The 18,365-nt window shown below is 60.3% G+C and overlaps 1 protein-coding gene across 2 annotated transcripts in view; it reads right to left on the reverse strand.

Moving 5' to 3' along the window:
• Positions 1 to 17,681, reverse strand: part of LZTS2 (leucine zipper tumor suppressor 2) — a 38,975-nt gene extending 21,294 nt beyond the window's left edge. The window contains exons 1-2 of one of the 2 annotated variants that reach the window (XM_030570148.1): positions 17,601 to 17,681; positions 4,282 to 4,352 (exon numbers count right to left, since the gene is read on the reverse strand). The gene's annotated coding sequence lies outside the window, so the exon portion shown is untranslated. Of the gene's footprint in view, positions 1 to 4,281; positions 4,353 to 13,189; positions 13,353 to 17,600 lie in introns of those variants that run through there. The other variant, XM_030570150.1, reaches the window with a different exon arrangement.
• Between the last annotated feature and the right edge of the window lie 684 nt (positions 17,682 to 18,365).

Raw genomic sequence — 18,365 nt, forward strand, 5'->3', positions numbered from 1 at the left:
CTGGCACTAGAAAAAGTTCAGAGAAGGGCAACTAAAATGATTCAGGGTTTGGAACAGGTCCCATTTGAAGAGAGATTAAAGAGGCTAGGACTCTTCAGCTTGGAAAAGAGATGACTAAGGGGGGATATGATAGAGGTATATAAAATCATGAGTGATGTGGAGAAAGTGAATAAGGAATATAATATATATGCCCATAATATAAGAACTAGGGGTAACCAAATGAAATTAATGGGCAGCAGGTTTAAAACAAATAAAAGGAAGTTTTTCTTCACGCAGCGCACAGTCAACTTGTGGAACTCCTTGCCTGAGGAGGTTGTGAAGGCTGGACTATAACAGCGTTTAAAAGAGAACTGGATAAATTCATGGAGGTTAAGTCCATGAATGGCTATTAGCCAGGCTGGGTAAGGAATGGTGTCCCTAGCCTCTGTTTGTCAGAGGGTGGAGATGAATGGCAGGAGAGAGATCACTTGATCATTGCCTGTTAGGTTCACTCCCTCTAGGGCACCTGGCATTGGCCACTGTCGGAGGACAGGATACTGGGCTGGATGGACCTTTGGTCTGACCCAGTCTGGCCATTCTTATGTTCACACCTTTCAAGATCCAGAGGTCCCACACACACCTATCACAACATGTGGCATATTTCATCAAGTGCATCAAATACCCCAATACCAGCTATCTGGGTGAAACCAATCACAATGCCCTCAAAGAGCTCACACACAGGAAAACGATCAAACACAAAACCACCATATCACCGGTGGTTCACAAAGAGATCACTCCCTAGCTGACCTCTCGCTCCTCGTCCTCAAAGGAAACCCGCACGACACCTCAAAAGACGAGCCTGGGAGCTTACATTCATAACTCTGCTAGACCCCCAAGGCCACACACTTGACACACTCATTGCAGGACTGGGGCCTTCCCCACCAGAAAGCCCCTTTCAGAGTGCACAGCGGGCATCTGCCCATTGAGACATCACCACAGGCGGCTCAGGGCCCCAGCCCAGGGCTCCCGCTAGATCGATCTGCAGGGAGAGGGGTCGTTTCTCTTTGAAGTGCCAACAGCACAATCCTCCAAAAGATGTGAGTCCCCCCCACCACCAGGCCATCTGCTGCTGGTGCCCCCGTGAACTCAGCTTGGCAGTAGGAGAAACCAAACCAAACAATAGTGGTGCACTGGCACAAGCACAGCCGCTGATGACCTGTGCTCCCTCGCGGGTGCTCCAGGGCCCCCTCCACGGGGCTCTCTCTAGCCGCCAAAGCAATTCATCGCACGAAGCCAGGGTAACACCAGGGCCACGGTACCCGCAGAGCTGGGAAAGCAAAGGGAGCATGAAGGTCATGGTTCAGAGACACACCCAGTCGAGCATGGTGCACACGGAGACGCTTCCATGCCCTGGCTGGGGGGAAGCCCTCACCCTTTGCGTCCGGACCACGTGCCAAGTTTGACACAGGCGAGGAGGTCCCCATTGGCGCCAAAGGGGAGAGCCGTCTTGGTTCAGGAGCAACGTCTTTTACTGGCTCAACAGCTGGTGATGGAGGGGACACGCTTTCGAGCTCCACAGAGCCCTTCTGCAGGTCTGGGGAAGGTCACCAGAGAGCTCAGAGCTCCACTACCCCAACAGCTCTCCTGGGACAGAGGAAACCGACCAGCATGAGGGCTGAATTCGTTAAAGGCCAGGAGAGGGATCTAGACCCAGCCCCACTGAAATCAGCAAAACTGAGTCTCTTGTCGACGTTCCACAGCGATTCAAAGTCAAACCTGGGCAGCTCCGCAGACAAGACCAAACTCTCCTCCTCAGCTTCGAAAATGGCTGAGCAAGGCACAAAAGGCAAAGAGAAAAGTTGTTCTTTCTCCAGTCGCTCTATTTATTCCGTAGAGTCATAACAGCCAAGAGGCGCCTCCCCCGGCATTCCCTGCCCACACACTGCAAAACGATCAACGGAGCCAAGAGCAGCTCCCAGCGCGGGAGAATCCGAGAAAACAGGCAGCTCCAAATTCCCCATTTTCCTCTCCCCGCTCAACCACTTGCTTATCCAATGCCCTCCTCCGCCAAGGCACCTTGCTGCGCCCACCGCAGATTCGCAGATTTGGACTATTTCAGGCAGGGGGGAGCTGGCGGGGGTGTCTGAGCAATGCCGCCCCCTCCTGGATGGAATCGGAACTGATCCAGTATGTCATAGGGCCGTACTGCTGACACCTCAGGGGGATTCTCCTTTAGCTCGAATGGATCAGCAGGATTCCAGCTCTATCCCTGGCCATGATGCCAAACACAGGGAGATTATAATGTTATTCCTGCTGCCCTTCGCCTGCCTGCCAGAGCCCTACACCCTGCGTGGCAGGGGACCCTCCCAGGACTCAGCAGCTCTCCAGAACCCAGACCCTGGACAACGGTCCCAGACCAACGGCCTGGCCATATGGGCCCCTTTCAGCCAGTAGGTAGCTGTGGCCTGCAGGAGCCCAGGGCTGGGCTAGCAGGGGCTGCAGGTCGGGAGTGAGGAGCACTAGCTCTCTTTTGCTCTCGGCTCTGATCAGGTGTGTGTGCAGCCTGGCTGCTTGGACCTCAGCCCCCGCACTGGGGCTCAGGGGGGCAGTGACCTGTGCCTCCTGCCCCCAGGAGATGCCCCATGACCCAGCTGCCCCGACACACAGCAAAGGGGAGAAGGGAGCAGCCCTGACAGCGTGGCCAGCTCCCACCCAGCTGGCCCCACTCACAGGCAGGGCTGGGGACCCGGCTCACCCCCCAGCCACAGCCCCTTCCCTGAGAGCCAGCAGGCCTGGCCAGGGAGCCCATGGGTGCAGGAGAAGAGTGGGGGTGTTAATGAGGCGGGACGACCAATGGGGGCAGTGGCAGGGGGCCGGGTCAATGGGGGATGGATGCTCCGGTGCAGGAGTGAAGAGGGGGCGTAGGCTGGGACTTGGGGGGGATTTCACAACCCCCCCACGACGCCTGAACACATTCCTAACTGGGCACATGCATCCCCCACCCCTCAGCCCACGCCAGGAGCCCAGCGTGTGACGTGTGCCAGCTAAGGGGTCAGACCACCGCCCCCACACACACATGCTTGGCTGCCTGCTCTCACGCTGCACGGCGGCTGTGGAGGTGCCCGCAGCCAGGGCTGCAGCTGGCATGGGCCTGGCAGCACAGAGCCCAGCACCTCGCTGCCACCTCCAATCAATCCGCCCACGCGCAGGGAGAGCAGTGACACCGGCCAGAGGCACATGGGACATGCAGGGCCCCCAGCCCCCTCCCCCCACCAGCACCTTCAGTGCCTTCCCGCCAGGGCCCCAGCTCCCACCACCCCACCAGCATCCCCAGTGCCCCCCCCGCCAGGGCCCCCAGCCCCCACCACCCCACCAGCACCCTCAGTGGCCCCCCACCAGGATCCTCAGCTCCCACCACCCCACCAGCACCCCTTGTGCCCCCCACCAGGGACCCCCCATCAGGGTCCCCAGCCCCAACCACCCCACCAGCACCCCCAGGGCCCCCCCATCAGGGCTCCAAGCCCCTGCCAGCATCCCCAATACCCCCCTGCCGGAGTCCCCAGACCCCACCATCCTGGCAGCACCCGCAAACCCCCACCACCCTGCCAGTACCTCCAGTGCCCCACCACCAGGTCCTCTGTGCCCACCACCCTGCCAGCACCCTTAGTGCCCCCCCGCCAGGACCCCTAGCCGTAACCACCCCACCAGCACCCTCACTGCCTCCCCATCAGGGACTCCAGCCCCCTGCCCCACCAGCACCCTCAGTGCCCTCTGCCAGGACCCCCAAATCCCCGCCACCCTGCCAGTACCCACAGTATCCCTCCACCAGGTCCTTTGTGCCCACCACCCTGCCAGCCCCCAAGTGCCTCCCACCAGGGACCCCACCGTCTCCCCTCCCTGTGTCCCTGGGATTCCCAGTCAACCCCAGCTACTCGGCTCCCAGGGCTGCACGTGGCGCTGCGGCACCATCCAGCAGGGGGCAGCGCTGCTCATCCACCCCCACCCATAGAATTCCTCCCGCCAGCCTTAACCCCGTGTGGGCCGGGCCCAGACGCCCCGGGAGCCACATGGGAACCGGGCACCGGGAGGGGGATGTCCCTTCCCTGCTGGCCCTGTCCATCCCAAAGAGCCTGGCCGAGAGGCAGGGGGAACCTCAGGAGAACCGGGTCAGGGGGATCGCTGGGGCTGGGGCCAACGGCTGCTCTCTAGTGGGACAGCCCTGGGACCAGGCTGAAGCCCTAGACCCGTGTGACACCCCCACCCCCACAGCCGAGGGTCCCGGGGGCTGCAGCCCCAACTCACCTACAGCGCTGGCTGCCCATCCACCCCGGCCAGCTCAGATCCAGGTCACCCCAGCGCAGCTCAACAGCCTCCTGCAAGGGGAGAGGACAGAAAATCACCCAGGGAGGGGGCAACCCAGAGATCCTGGCCCTGGGGCAGCAACGTGGGGAGGGGGCCTGAACCCAGCACACGGCAGGAGGGTGAAGGTGAGGGGTGTGGGGATCCCCCTTGTCCATCAGCCCACTCACAAGATCAGCTCACCCTGGTCACTGCGCTGCTCAGGGCAGAGAGCTTCATCCAGGGGGAAACTAGGTGCTCATGAGACCCCTCACCCTGCTGCCCCCCAGCCATGGGCTGCCCCCCAGCTCTGCCAGTGCCCCTCACTCCTGACCCGCAGCCCCCTGCTAGCCCAGCCCTGGGGTCCCAACCCCAGCTCTGCTGGTGCCCCTCACTCCCGACCCGCAGCCCCCTGCTTGCCCAGCCTGCGGTGTCATGGCCCAGCCCAGGGGCAACCGTCATCTGTGGAGACCCGACGGCCAAACTTTCTGGCTAGAAGACCTCTGTGGGCCGCCCTGTGCCCCATGGCCCCATCCCACAACCACTCAGAGCCCCATGCCCTTCAGCAGACGGGCGGACTCACCCTGCCATGCCCAGCTCAGGTGGGGCCAGAGCCCCTGCTCTTCCTCCTGCCCCCCATAGAAGAGCTCCCCCGGCACACCTGGCACCAAAGCAGGGGGCATTAGGTCCTGGAGGGGCTGTTCCCTAAACAGTCCCCTCTAGCCCCACCCCAAGTATCCCTGGGCCTTGCCACCAAGCTGCCAGACAGAGCCAGCCACGGCTGGGTCTGGTGACCACCAGCCCGTAAGGACCAGGGCTGAGACCTGTCGCACTCGCTGCACTCGGGAAGAATGGGCTTGAGCTAAGGCAGCAGGCTAGGTTCAATCCCCTGTTCTGCCACACTCCTTGTGACCCTGCCCTACATGTGCCTCAGTTTCCCCCCTGTAGAACAGGGATTCTGTGGGGAGGTGCCCAGCCCCCACTACCCTACCCTATTTCACCAGTTCATTGGCCCTGACATTGGCTCCCGGCCCCCATGGGAGCGACGAGGGCTCCTGGCCACTCTCTAGCTCCGGGAGGGAGGGATATACCCACCGTGCCAAGCCCCTGCCCCCCCCCCCCCACGGGCCGAGGGAGCGCCACTTGGGCAGCTGTGGGCCTGGGCCTTCATTTGCTCTTTGCTTCTTTACCCAGCAGCCCCGAGTCCAGGGCGGCACCTCGCTGGCACCGGCTGACAAACCCACGCTGCGTCCTACAGGCCCTGCACCATTCCGGCCCGAGCAAACCTCCCCAACACACTTCATCAAACCTCGACTGGCCTGGCATTTCCCCGGCCTCTTTCCACCCCAGAGACCCCTTTGCAAGTGACTACGGCACCTGCCACTGGAATGCAGCCACCTCTGGAGCGGAGCACAGCAGCTGTTTAACAGCCCACCGCAATGTTGCTTAACAGAGCAGGAGAGGACACAAAGTCCCTGCCCCGTGCGTTCGGTACTGGGCGGGGGGAGCTCAGAGCTGCCATGGGAACAGGGCCACCCAGGCTCACATCCTTGAAGAGAAGAGCGCCCCCTGCTGAATCACACTCACAGGGCACCCAGCACTGAGCACCCACATTTCCAGCCCATTTCTGGGACAGTTCTGTGTCTCCCCTTGCTCCATGCACACAGGGCTCAGCAGCCCCGTCGCCACACAAGCACTAACCTCGCCATCCTATCAACCCCTTCCAGGCTACAGATGGGGAAACTGAGGCACAGAGCTGGGCAGTGCCCCAGAGGGAGGCAATGGCAGAGCCGGATTGGAACTCTGGAATCCTGAGGGCCCCCAGACAGCTCTGGGGCAGGGGTTCCCCCTGTTGTGCCTTTCCACCCCGATCCCCAGCTTGAGACAACAACTCCAGTGTCCCCAGCCTGCCGCAAGGGGGTCACTGAATGTCCTGCCAGCCAGTGCTCCCAGCTGTGCCATGCCTAGGAAACCACCTCAGGCTGGCCCCACACAGCGACCGCTCTCCATGCCCACCCAGCCGGGCACCTGGGCACCAGCTGACGGATCCCTTTGGAGCAGTGCCCGCTGGAGGGCCCGTCTAGAGGGGCAGGGGGCTAGGGGCAGGCCAGGATTCTGGGGTACCCGTGGGAAGTACGTTCCTCTCACTGGCAGCTGGGGATTAGCCGTGGGGCGAGCCCTGGTGGCAGGCAGGTGAGGAGGAGGAGGAAGAAGCAGAACATCTCACAGGAGCCCCAGCCCAGTTGTGCCCGGTCAGTCGCCAGCTGCACTCATTAGAATGGGGTCCCCATCTCCTCACCCGCCCGACGCCGACCCCCAGGCCTGCCCGACTGCCGGCACCAGGAGCCCACGTGGGGCGGGGGATCGGGCCCGATGAGACCGTTGCTCCCCCAGTTCAGCCGGTCGCTTTGACCCGCGGGTGCAGGGACCCCTGCCCAGGAAAGACGCCCGCTCCCACCTCCGCCGCCCCGGCCAGGCAGCCAGGGCCCACCGCGCGCTGGTTGTTTCCCAAGGATTACGTGGGTTGAATGGTCGCTGAGGCCAGGCGCCGGGGGAGGAAGCCCTGGGACAAAGGGCTGCTAGTTTCTCCCAGGCCAGTCGCTGTCCCCGCCCACCCCCATTTTCCACCCCACCCAGGAGCTCCTCAAGCAAAACCTTCAGCAACCAAGGCCCCAGGCTGAGGGAGGGGCTGCAAGTGCCAGCAGCCCCCACCCACGCAGGCCCCGACTGCCAAGCAGGTCAGGGTGTGGGCGGCGCATGGAGGGGGGACCCCAGGGCCCAGCTGTTCGGCTGGGGGTGCTCCTCCCCCGGTTGGCATCGGGCGAATAGCTCATGGGTTGCCCGGGTCATGGCGGCACCACGCCTCAGGGAAATGCTGCCTGGCACAAGAGGCAGGGTGAGTGCCAGCTTCCCCTCCAGGAAGGGCACCGGGCAGGGCTGACATGGCAGAGCTGTGGTGAAGGGCAGTGCGGCCTAGTGCTCTGACCACTGGCGCTCCTGGGCTGTTATCCACAGCATGGCCTCAACACACTGGGGCCATGCTCTGTGCCTCAGTTTCCCCATCTGTAAATTGGGACGCAGGCTAATCCCCCCAGAGAGGGGTAATGGCGATCCACACTGACCGAGGGCTGCGAAGGGGTCACGATCCCAGACCTTGCAGGGCAGAGACATGGTCTTATAATCCTACGTCCTTGCCGAATGGCCCCTTATCAGCCAATCTCAGAGCAGTTTCCAGATGAGGTCGGGACAGTGATCTGCATTTTACAGCTGGGGAAACTGAGGCACGGAGCAGTGCAGCCACTTGCCCAAGGTCACGCAGCAGGGCCAGGAACAGAACCCAGTTTCCGGAGTCCTGAGCCAGTGTCCTGACTCCCGGGACCCTTCTGCCCCCCAAACATGCCCCCCCCAACTGCGGCCAGGCCTGCAGTGGGTTGAGAGGACTCAGCAGAGAGCTGGCACCTCGGGACCAGATGCAATTCCTCCACATCCTGGCCTGCAGGTGAGGACCGGAGGCTGCTGGGTGACACAGGGACTCTGCGGCTGCTGGGCAGCCACTCGTGGCATTTCAGAGGGGCATCAGCAGAGGGGGCAGCACAGGCCGCAAAAGCAGGAGCCACCTGGCACAGATGCCGCAGGCTGCTCCCCGCTGGGGAAGGTAGTGTCCCGCCATTCCCGTGCCAAGGGAGTGGGCACAGGGCTGTGCTCAGCCCCCCACAATCAGCCTCCAAGAGGCAGGCTTCCAAGTCGCTCAGCTGGCGTGTGGCTGGCTTCTCCGCCGGAGCCCGTGGGGTGATGCCCTGCCCTCGGCTGAAAGCGCTCAGGCCCTGCCAGAGCGAGGACAGCAGAGGCAGGCCCGAGGCAGAGAAAGGTGCTTTGCTGGCGCTCCTGTACCTGGTAGCCAAGGCTGGGCAAGCAGCCCATCCAGTTCCTGCTGCGGGTGGAGCCCTGGAGCCCGCACGCTTGCTCAGCTGGTCTGGCACTAAAATAGCTGCCGGGCATGGAGAAAAACAAACTTTCCTTAAAGGGGCAGGCAGCAAGGCATGGCCCAGGCCGGCCAGGGACACGGGCAGCCTCCGGGCTGGGCAGGCAGCAGTGCATGGCCCAGGCCGGCCGGGGACACGGGCGGCCTCCGGGCTGGGCAGGCAGCAGGGCATGGCCCAGGCCGGCCGGGGACACGGGCGGCCTCCGGGCTGGGCAGGCAGCAGCGCATGGCCCAGGCCGGCCGGGGACACGGGCGGCCTCCGGGCTGGGCAGGCAGCAGCGCATGGCCCAGGCTGGCCAGGGACACGGGCGGCCTCCGGGCTGGGCAGGCAGCAGGGCATGGCCCAGGCCGGCCGGGGACATGGGCAGCCTCCGGGCTGGGCAGGCAGTAGTGCATGGCCCAGGCCGGCCGGGGACACGGGCGGCCTCCGGCCTGGGCAGGCAGCAGGGCATGGCCTGGCCCTGTGCAATCAACAGCCCAGAATGTGAGCGCGGCTCCGGTTGGCCCAGCCGGGGCCCCCTCTTCAGCTTGGGGACCCCGACAGAAGGGTGCAGGGCAGTGTGGCCTCAGAGACCAGGGTGCAGCTCGGGGGCTCTTCGCTCAGCTCTGCCACCAGCCTGCTGGGGGGCTGCTCCCCTCTCTCGGGTCCCAGGGCCGGCTCTCAGATGGACCAAGGGACGGAATGACCCCACTGCGCATCCCACCGCAGAGGGACCTGCAGGGAAGGGCCTTGGGTGCCAGGAGCTGGTGGGTCCCCTGCGCCAATCTCCCTCCCTGGCAGCAGGGTCCCGGGGTGGGGCTGGAGGGTGGGGGGAAGCCCCCCCCCGGGGTTCTAGACATGCAGCGGGGTGCGCACAGGGGGGCCGTCTCCGTTCAGGGCTGGGATGCTGCGGCTCTGCCCTTGCCACGGTCAGGGGGGACCCAGCCTCAGCACCCAGTCACAGCCCCCTGCGGAGCCAGGGTGCCCTGAGTTCACAGTTGGGGGGGCACAGCCAGGGCAGTTCTGCTTGGCGGGGGGAGAGGCAGGATTTGATTTCAAACCCCATCTCACAGGCCCCTGGAGGTCCTCTCCAGCACCTCAGTCACTGGGGTGGGCACTCGCCAGGCCCTATGCCCAGCACCCGGAGGCCAGAAACACACCCAGAAATGAGACAAGCTGCCAGTCACCCCAGAGTCTCATCAAGTCACCCAATGCCAGCAGAAAAACTCCCAGCCCCCCACAGCCCCCAGCTCCTTCCACGTGAAGGACAACACCTGGGCCTGGCAGGCTACCCACCTCCAGCTGCTCCGGCCCCAGATGGCTGGCTCCCCAGGCCGTGTCCAGCCACTCCATCTCTGAGTCCCCTCCAACCTGGCCACATGGCCCGGCTCGCACAGCCCCTGGGGCAGCCTAGGAGAGGCTAATTAACAGCTTCCTGCCCCTTCCCCGAAGGCCCAAAGAATTCCCACTGGCCAGGGATGCTGCCTCCTGTTCAGAGCGCGAAGCCACCAGCCATCCGGTTCCTCCTCCCTCGAACAGCCACGAGCTACAGGCCTGAGGGGACAGGGTGTGCTGGAAAACCCCCTCCGCTCTCCCCGCTCCTCCCCACACACAGAGAGCTGGATGAACCAGGCTGCGTCCCTCCGGAGCACGGCCCCTCATCCACCAAGGCTCCCAGCGCAGGGCGCATGGCAGGAGGCTGCACCACGCTGCTGAGAGCCAGCAAACTCATTTTCTGCATGATTGGCACTCACGGCTCCAGGGGGGCCACTTCTGCACCAGCCCCGCTGGCCCTCATGCCCCTTCCCACCAGACATGTTTTCAGTCCTTCCCCCCGGGCCCTGCACAGAACAGCACAGCCAGCCTAAGACACAGGAGCCGGACACTAACTATCCGGCATGTTACCGCCGGGAAACTCATAGACTTTAAGGTCAGAAGGGACCATTATGATCATCTAGTCTGACCTCCTGCACAATGCAGGCCACAAAATCTCACCCACCCACTCCTGGAACAACCTCCTAACTCATTCAAACCAGCAGGACCCAAGTAGCCCCAATCCATTTCACAAGGTTATGCCTCAATCAAGCATATCTCTGGCCCACCCGCTGGCCACCTGGGCACCCGCTCAGCGGTGTTGGCCATGCCCGGTGTGCCAAGCACCAGGTGCTAAATGCTGCTCCATCAGCCAGGGGGATCAAACATCGTCCAGAGCCACTTTAAAGGGACATCAGTAGGAGAAGGCAAATGTGGAGGAGCCAGTAGCTCATTCAAGTCTCTTGGCGCCTGTTGCCCCTGATCCCACCCACAACCAAGCCCCTGTGGCGGTGAGCTCAGCCCCCACAGCGTCTCTCTCTCCCCAGGAGCTCTGGGCACGTCTGCTGAGCAGCTACTTACATTCAGGAGAAAACCCCACAAGAAAAGCAGCTGAGCTGATCCATCACCCGTTTGGCTGAGCGGGACTTTCAGCAGCCAGGCTCCACCCTCTGAAAAGCCACACCCCCTTCAGCAGAGAGGCTCCGCCCACACGAACATGCCTGCCCACAGGGGCAGGTGGCAAAGTAAGGGCAGTGGGTCCCCCGCAAGCTGAACCACTGCAATGGGAGGATTAATTAAGCCGCTAAATGACTAACCACCGAGGGGAACTAAAGCTCCGGGGAACGGCTGCTCCACTCAACTACCTTGTAGAGAAACACACTTGGGCCAAGTTAACGAGCCCCATCATAGCATCTCCATGGAGCGTGGGAGGGTGGGGGACATACAGGCCTGAGCAGAAGGGACAGTTTAATCCTATTGCGAATAAATCACAAGCACGAATATGCTCACCGAGGCCGGGAGGGATGGACAGCAGATACAGGCTACTCCCTGCTGGCCTTTGAGGGACCCAGGACTCTAGCAAAGCAGAGAAGAGCTGGATTTTCCACCAGAAAGCATAACTATTTCAAGCTAGTTCCCCTGGAAACCACTTCCAATTCCTGCCCCGTGTGTCCTCACCAATCCACCCCCCAGCCTCTGAGAGAGGCCCGCAGGGAGCCCTCCACTGCCAGGGGAAAGCAATCGCTACATTTGCCACTGTCCTAGGCACGGGCACCGCTCGGGCACAGGTCAGTTAGAAACCAACGTGACTGAGTAAAGGTTTGCTTTGCGCTGCCGGGGACAGCCTGCGGGAGTTCTGCCGGCATGCGGCCCGCAGCTGCCCTCCTCTTTGTTACAGGCTCACCCCCGGCTGTAAAACCCCGAGCGCTTCTTCATCGCGATGTGACCAGTCTCCTCCGGGATCCGGAGGTGGGACATCCGAGCTGAGATTTTGGGGGGCAGGGATTGTCTTTTGTGCTGTTTGTGCAGCATCTAGCGCAGAGGGGTCCTGCTCCCGGCACCGCCACGAGACACATAACAATAGCTGCATTCATGCAGAGGGGGGCTATGACTGGGGTAGTACTCTGGAGTCGCCCTCTGGCTCCTGAGAAGTTGCCAATGAGGCCAGCAGGTAGTTACGGTCACTGAGCTGGGCCACTGCCTGAAATGGGCATATGGGGGACCTGACCAGCAAAGCCCTTCCCAAGTACGCCTCTCTGGCGTTATCTTTAACCAAAACCAGAGTGTGGGGCATCCCAACACTTCGCAGCTCGCTAGACAGGAACAATGTAGGCATGAATTATTGTGCCCACCACCAAAATGCAGTAACCTCTAGGTTGTGTAATGTCACACAGCAACGCGAGGGGACTGTTTAGATGAGGAAGTGAAAAGGGACCCCCTAGTCCAGTTGAAATTCCATGGGGAATTTTAGGTTAGAAGCCTGTAATCGCTCTTGGGGAAAGGGACAGGAGACCTTTAATGACTGGGTCCTTGGATTTACATTTCTTTTGAAAGATGGTCTCTCCAGCAGCACAGCAGGGTGGTGGGGCATGGAGAAAGAGAGAGAGGAGGGCACCTCCCAGGAAATAAGCAACTTCGCTTCCTACAGACCTTGGGTTTTGTTTGGTGATTTGCCATTCACATACTGAGCAGACCCACCCCTGCTTAGCCTGAGATGCCCAGCACCTGCCGGCATGCAGTTATACCACGGCGAGGCTCAGGAGAGCGGCAATCTGCAGACACTGCCAGACACCCAGGAGAAGATGCCAGACCCGCGGCCATCCGGATCTTCCCTCCCCGCTGCACGCAGATTAACTTTCATTGCTCTGCATTCATCCTTACTTCCTCTGCCTGGAAGCGGGAACTGCCAGCATGTGGGTAAATGGATTAGAAGGTCATCTAGTTTCACTGGAGCTTCTGTCCCAGCGCTTCCTTGGCCTCTGCAGAAATGCTGTTTTGTAACTTGCTCCACAGTCCTTCCCCCTCAGGGAATCACAACAGATGTCCTCCCTCTTAAGCACCCGCCTAATGGGGCCGTAAGATGGTGAAGGGTGATTATAGTTTCCATCTTGCCTCAGTGTACACAAGTACATCAGTGTCACGGGACATCTTGAGAGTTAGAATGGGGTGGGGAGGGGTTGGGGGGGCAAAGAAACCATCAATCTCGGTAGAATCGTATAGATTCCAAGGCCAGAAGCAACTAGTCTGAGCTCCTGTGTAGCAGAGGCCAGAGATCTGCCCCCAAAGAACTCCTACAGCAAATCTTTTTGGAAAACATCCACTCAGTTTAAAAACAGATAGTGAGAGAGAACCCATGTCTACCCTTGGGAAATTGCTCCAATGGTTACTCACACTCACCATTCAAAACGTCCATCTTATTTCCAGTTGGAATTTGTCTAGCTACAACGCTCAGCCGCTGGGTCATTTTATACCTTTCTCTGCTGGATTGCACAGCCATATTCGAGATTTCTTCCCCGTTTGGTACTTTTGTAATCAAAAACCCCTTAGCCTCCTCTTTGTTAAATTACATAGATTGAGCTCCTTGAGTCTGTCATTACCAGGCAGGGTTTCTAACCCTTCTCGTGACTCTTCTCTGACCCCTCTCCAACTGATCAACATCCTTCTTGAACTGCGGGCACCAGAACTGGACACAGGATCCCAGCAGCGGTCACACCCGTGGCAAGTACAGAGGTAAAATAACCTCTCTGCTCCTTCTTGAGCTTTCCCCGTTTGTAAGGTGACCAAACAGCAAGTGTGAAAAATCGGGACGGGGTTTGGGGGGTAATAGGAGCCTATATAAGAAAAAGCCCCAAATATCGGGACTGTCCCTATAAAAGCAGGACATATGGTCGCCCTATCTGTTTGTGCATCCCAGGATCGCATTCATTCCGCTGATTATTCACCACAGCCCAAAATCTTTTTCAGAGTCACTGCTTCCCAGATAGAATCTCCCACCCTATAAGTATGGTCAGCATTCTTTGTCCCCAGATGGCTACATTTACATTTAGCTGCATTAAAATGCATACTGTTTCCTTGCACCCAGTTTCCCAAGTGATCCAGATCACACGCTCTGAATCAGTGATCTGTCCACTTCATTATTTACCACTCACTCAAGTTTTGTGTCATCTGCAAACTTTATCAGTGATAATTGTAAGTTCTCTCTCAACTCATTGATAAAGATGTTAAATAGCGTAGGATCAAGAATTGACCCCTGCAGGACCCCAGTGGAAACAGACCCAGTCAATGACAATTCCCTGTTGCATTTTGAGACCTATCAGTTAGTCAGTTTTTAATGTGTCTTGTGTGAAAGAATTTGGAATGTGTGAGTTTCTAACCCTTATGGCTGCAAAGAAAGCCTTCCAAGTATCCTGATGAACCCTGAGTCTGCAGACAGACAGCTCTCCTCTGCAGCTGCTGAGAAATTTCTGAAGCAGCCGCATGTGAAACTCACAAGACTCTGGTTAGTATCACAACAGCTATTCAGAAGGCCAGGGCAGAAGGGAAACTGACAAGAATCATGTCAATTTCACTCTGAAACTGCTTGGGAAAGCTTTTTCCTGCTGGTTTTTCTTCTCTGCCCAGGGCTACTAGGTTTATTCCTCAGGCTCAGAGGTGCCTGGTCAGTGTTCATAACCCTGCTGATACTAGAATCGACAATCCAAGCATAGGAGCAATGCACACACACGTGTACATACCCCCCCCCCCACACACACACTATTTTCTACCTTCAGGTCTTCCACACAGCTGATGAGATGCCAGTTCTCCCACACAGCACTGATCCTCGCTACACCTCCCGCTGCTCCGAGTTTGAATTCCACACCCAAGCTGCCAGACTTGGAGTCCAAAGTACAACACAAGTAATTAATATAACAGCCGCCAAACAGTGGGTGTCGTTTTCCCTAGTGAAATTTATGCTGCTGGGAGCAGGGCAGGGCCGAGGTTTCCTCTAGGCATCGTCACACGCTCCTGCCAACAAAGCCGAAAGCTGGCCGAGCTATGTGCCCACATCCAGCCCGGGGTGCTGCTGTGCATGCCTCAGCGACGTGACCCCGCTGGAGGGAAGGGAGGAAGTGGGGGAAAGAAAGAGACACACAGGAGAAATTAAAAGGGGAAAGCAGACAGCCTGCAGAAAGGAATGACACCCTGCTGGAGAAGCTTGTCTGCACAGGAGAAAGTCAGATGAGATCAGCTCACAGGCCCTGCAATAACAAACCCTTTGCCATTTCAAGTCAACGCCAATGGCTCCAATGTCACACCAAAACATCCTCCCCAGCTAATCAGAATGCACTGGGGGGGGCGCAGGGGGGCTGCCTCTCGCTGCATGTCTCTCTAATGCTCATGACTTGGATCCCATGTGCACCTTCCGGTCACTTTTACCCACTCCCATACTGCCTGCCCTACGGGCCTCACCGAACTTCATGGTGACCTCCACGGGCTCTGGATCAGGCCCTAATGCAGCAGCTGGGGGGGAAGAAGGTGCTTGTTTCCTTGCTCAGCAGCAAAGCATGAAGAGGAAGGACTGTGAGATTTCCCTCCTTCCAGCTGGCATCATCATGAGCAGGTCAGAGCTCTCCCCACTCCCCCGCCAGCCTTCCCAATCCAAGAATCACATTACAGATCCCTTCAGACCTTCGAGCTCCAGCCGCAAACAGGCATATTATGCTGGGCTCAAGGAACAGCTCATGGCGCAGCTGGCGTCGGCTTGAAATCCGGGGCTGGCTGCAATAACCACGCGTTCTCACGGCAGCCAAAGCTAGCCGGAGAGGAGAGGGCTCGCCCTCCCATCCAGCGGAGGTGAAAGCCAGCTCCTCCAAAACCAGATCAGGGTGTATTTGACGCATCCCCCTACACACGCTTTTCCTAGCCTTCTCCGGGCACCCTGCCAGCCCTACTCCTGGCGTTCTCCCATCGTGACTCCTCAGACGAAGCTTCCGGACGATGCTCCCCGGAATGAGACTCTCTGCTCTAGAGGACTCGCTTTCCAGCGCGGCCGTTACATTCCACTGAGGTACGGAGCGAGAGGCTAAGGGGAGGATCCAACCCCTACCCGAGCAAATGGAAGGACTCCAGTCCGGCCTTAAACAACTCGCCCGAGAACCAGGAGCTGAGGCCAGATTCTCTGCAGTCCAAATCCAGGGTCTTAACCACAGAACCACCTGTCACGCTACACCGCAGGAGTTTGCATAGGGCGGCAAAGGAGACAGGAGAGGCAGCCCTATGGGAAGGGGGCAGAGAAAGAGGACATCTCCCCTAACCCGCACACCTGCACTTTGCCAAACAGGACGGAGATCCATATACCACAGCAGCCACCAGCTTGGCCAGCCCCTGCCCAGGCTAGAAGGGCAGGGCGGGGGTGGGCGAAGAGAGGCCTGGCTGGCCTGGGTCACACAGAAGGGGTCGGTCCCTTGCGGCTTTTAACCCAAAGGGAGAGCAGGCAGGGGCTGCTTCCACTGTAAATCACCCTCCTGAGCTGAGCAGAGCAAGGGGCCAGAGGGAGCAAGACACTTTCCCAGCACTCTGGGGACGGGGCCTTGCCACTGGGGATCGGGGACATGGCGCAATCAGGGCAGCAGGGCAGTGCCCCAGCTGTGGCCTGCTGGGCATGGTGTGAACTGTCCCCACTGCCGCCTCCCCCAAATATCCAACAATCCTCCACATCTCCCAACAGTCCCCCCACTGCCCAGTAACCCCCATAAACACCTCACTCACCGCAGTCCCCAGCCCCTCACCCCAAACATCCCAGCCTCGAACCCCACTGCCCCCCAACATGCCCCATGCCCCCACAACTCACCTCCCACCTCCTCACCCCACCCTTCTATGGCCCCAAACCCCACCACCCCAACACTCCCCATCCCCCAACAATGCATTCTCCAAACCCTCACCCCATTTCCCCCAACAACCCGCCCCATTCACCCCGACACACTGGACCTCTATATCCCCTACTCACTCCACCAGCCCCCCAACCCCACCACCCCAACATGCCCCAGCCTCCCACTGCCACAACTCTCCCAAACTCCTCACCCCGCTGCCCCCAACATCCCCACAAACTCTCCCCAAACTTCTCCCCCCACTGCCCCCATCTCCCCACAACTCCCTCATCCCTCCAAACTCCTTCCCTGTTGCCCTCATCTGCCCACAACTCCCCCAAAGTCCTTCCCCCACCCCCAACATACTCCCCCAACATCCTCCAAACTCCTCCTCCCGCCGCCCCCAGCATCTCCCCAAAACTCCTCCTAAACTCCTCCCTCCATAACTCTCTCAAAGTCCTTCCCCCTGCCATCCCCCAACAACTCCCCCCCAACATTTCCCCAAAACTCCCCCACAGTCCTTCTCCCTGCCATCCCCCAACTCTCCCCAAACTCCTCCCCAACATCTCCCCACAACTCCCCCAACCTCCTCCCCACACTGTCCCCAACATCTCCCCATAACTCCCCCAAAGTCCTTCGCTCGCCCTCCCCCAACAGCTCCCCCCAAACTCCTCCCCCATCTCCCCACAACACCCCCAAAGTCCTTCACCCGCCCTTCCTAACAACTCCTCCCCCACCATCTCCCCACAACTCCCCCAAACTCCTCCCCACACCGCCCCCAACATCTCCCCACAACTCCCCCAAAGTCCTTCGCCCGCCATCCCCAACTCCCCCAAAGTCCTTCGCCCGCCACCCCCCAACTCCCCCCATACTCCTCCCCCAACATCTCCCCCAAAGTCCTCCCCACACCGCCCCCAACATCTCCCCACAACTCCCCCAAAGTCCTTCGCCCGCCATCCCCAACTCCCCCCAAACTCCTCCCCCAACATCTCCCCACAACTCCCCCAAAGTCCTTCGCCCGCCCTCCCCCAACAGCTCCCCCCAAACTCCTCCCCCAACAGCTCCCCACAACTACCCCATAATTCCCCCCAGACTCCTCCCCCCGCTGCCTCCAACTCCCCCCAACTTCTCCCGCGGCCCCGGGACCCTCCCGGCCACTCACCGGCGCCCCCCGGCTCCGCGCTCCGCTCCCGTCCCGGGCCGGGCCAGGGAGGCTCCGCTCGCTCCCATCGCCCGCCCCGCGCTCCCCCGCACGGCGGCTCCTACCCCCGCCGGAGCCCCCAGCGCCTGGCTCCGCCCGGCCGCCTCCGCCCCCCTAGAGCCCCCCCAGCGGGGAGGGCACCGACACGGAGCCGCAGCTGGGGAGGGGCCCGACTCGGGGGGGTCCCTACAGACGGAGCCCGGCGCCAGCGACAGCCCCGCCCCACCCCCAGACTAGCCCTCCCGTGGGGGCCCCTTTAGGGGCAGGAGACCATAGGCTCCTGCTATGGGGATGGGGACCCTGGACCCCCCCAGATCAGCCCTCCCGTGGGGGCCCCTTTAGGGGCAGGAGACCACAGGCTCCTGCTATGGGGATGGGGACCCTGGACCCCCCCAGATAAGCCCTCCCGTGGGGGCCCCTTTAAGGGCAAGAGACCATAGGATCCTGCTATGGGGATGGGGACCCCTAACCTCCCAGATCAGCCCACCCCTGGGGGTGCTTTAGGGGCAGGAGACCATAGGATCCTGCTATGGGGATGGGGGGCCCCAGGATTTTGTCGGTACCCTGTATTGCATATATTGTGGTAGCATTTAGCTCCACCACTCCCCAGTCATGTACCAGGCTGAACCCATTGTGCCAGGTGCTGTACAAAGCTGCCCTGCTGCCCCAGTGGCCTTTCCCCACCAAGGCGGGTGTCACAGCCACACGGCATCTGGACGGCCCTGC

This window comes from Gopherus evgoodei, chromosome 7 (genome assembly GCF_007399415.2).
Source record: "Gopherus evgoodei ecotype Sinaloan lineage chromosome 7, rGopEvg1_v1.p, whole genome shotgun sequence".
Classification (NCBI taxonomy): domain Eukaryota; kingdom Metazoa; phylum Chordata; order Testudines; family Testudinidae; genus Gopherus; species Gopherus evgoodei.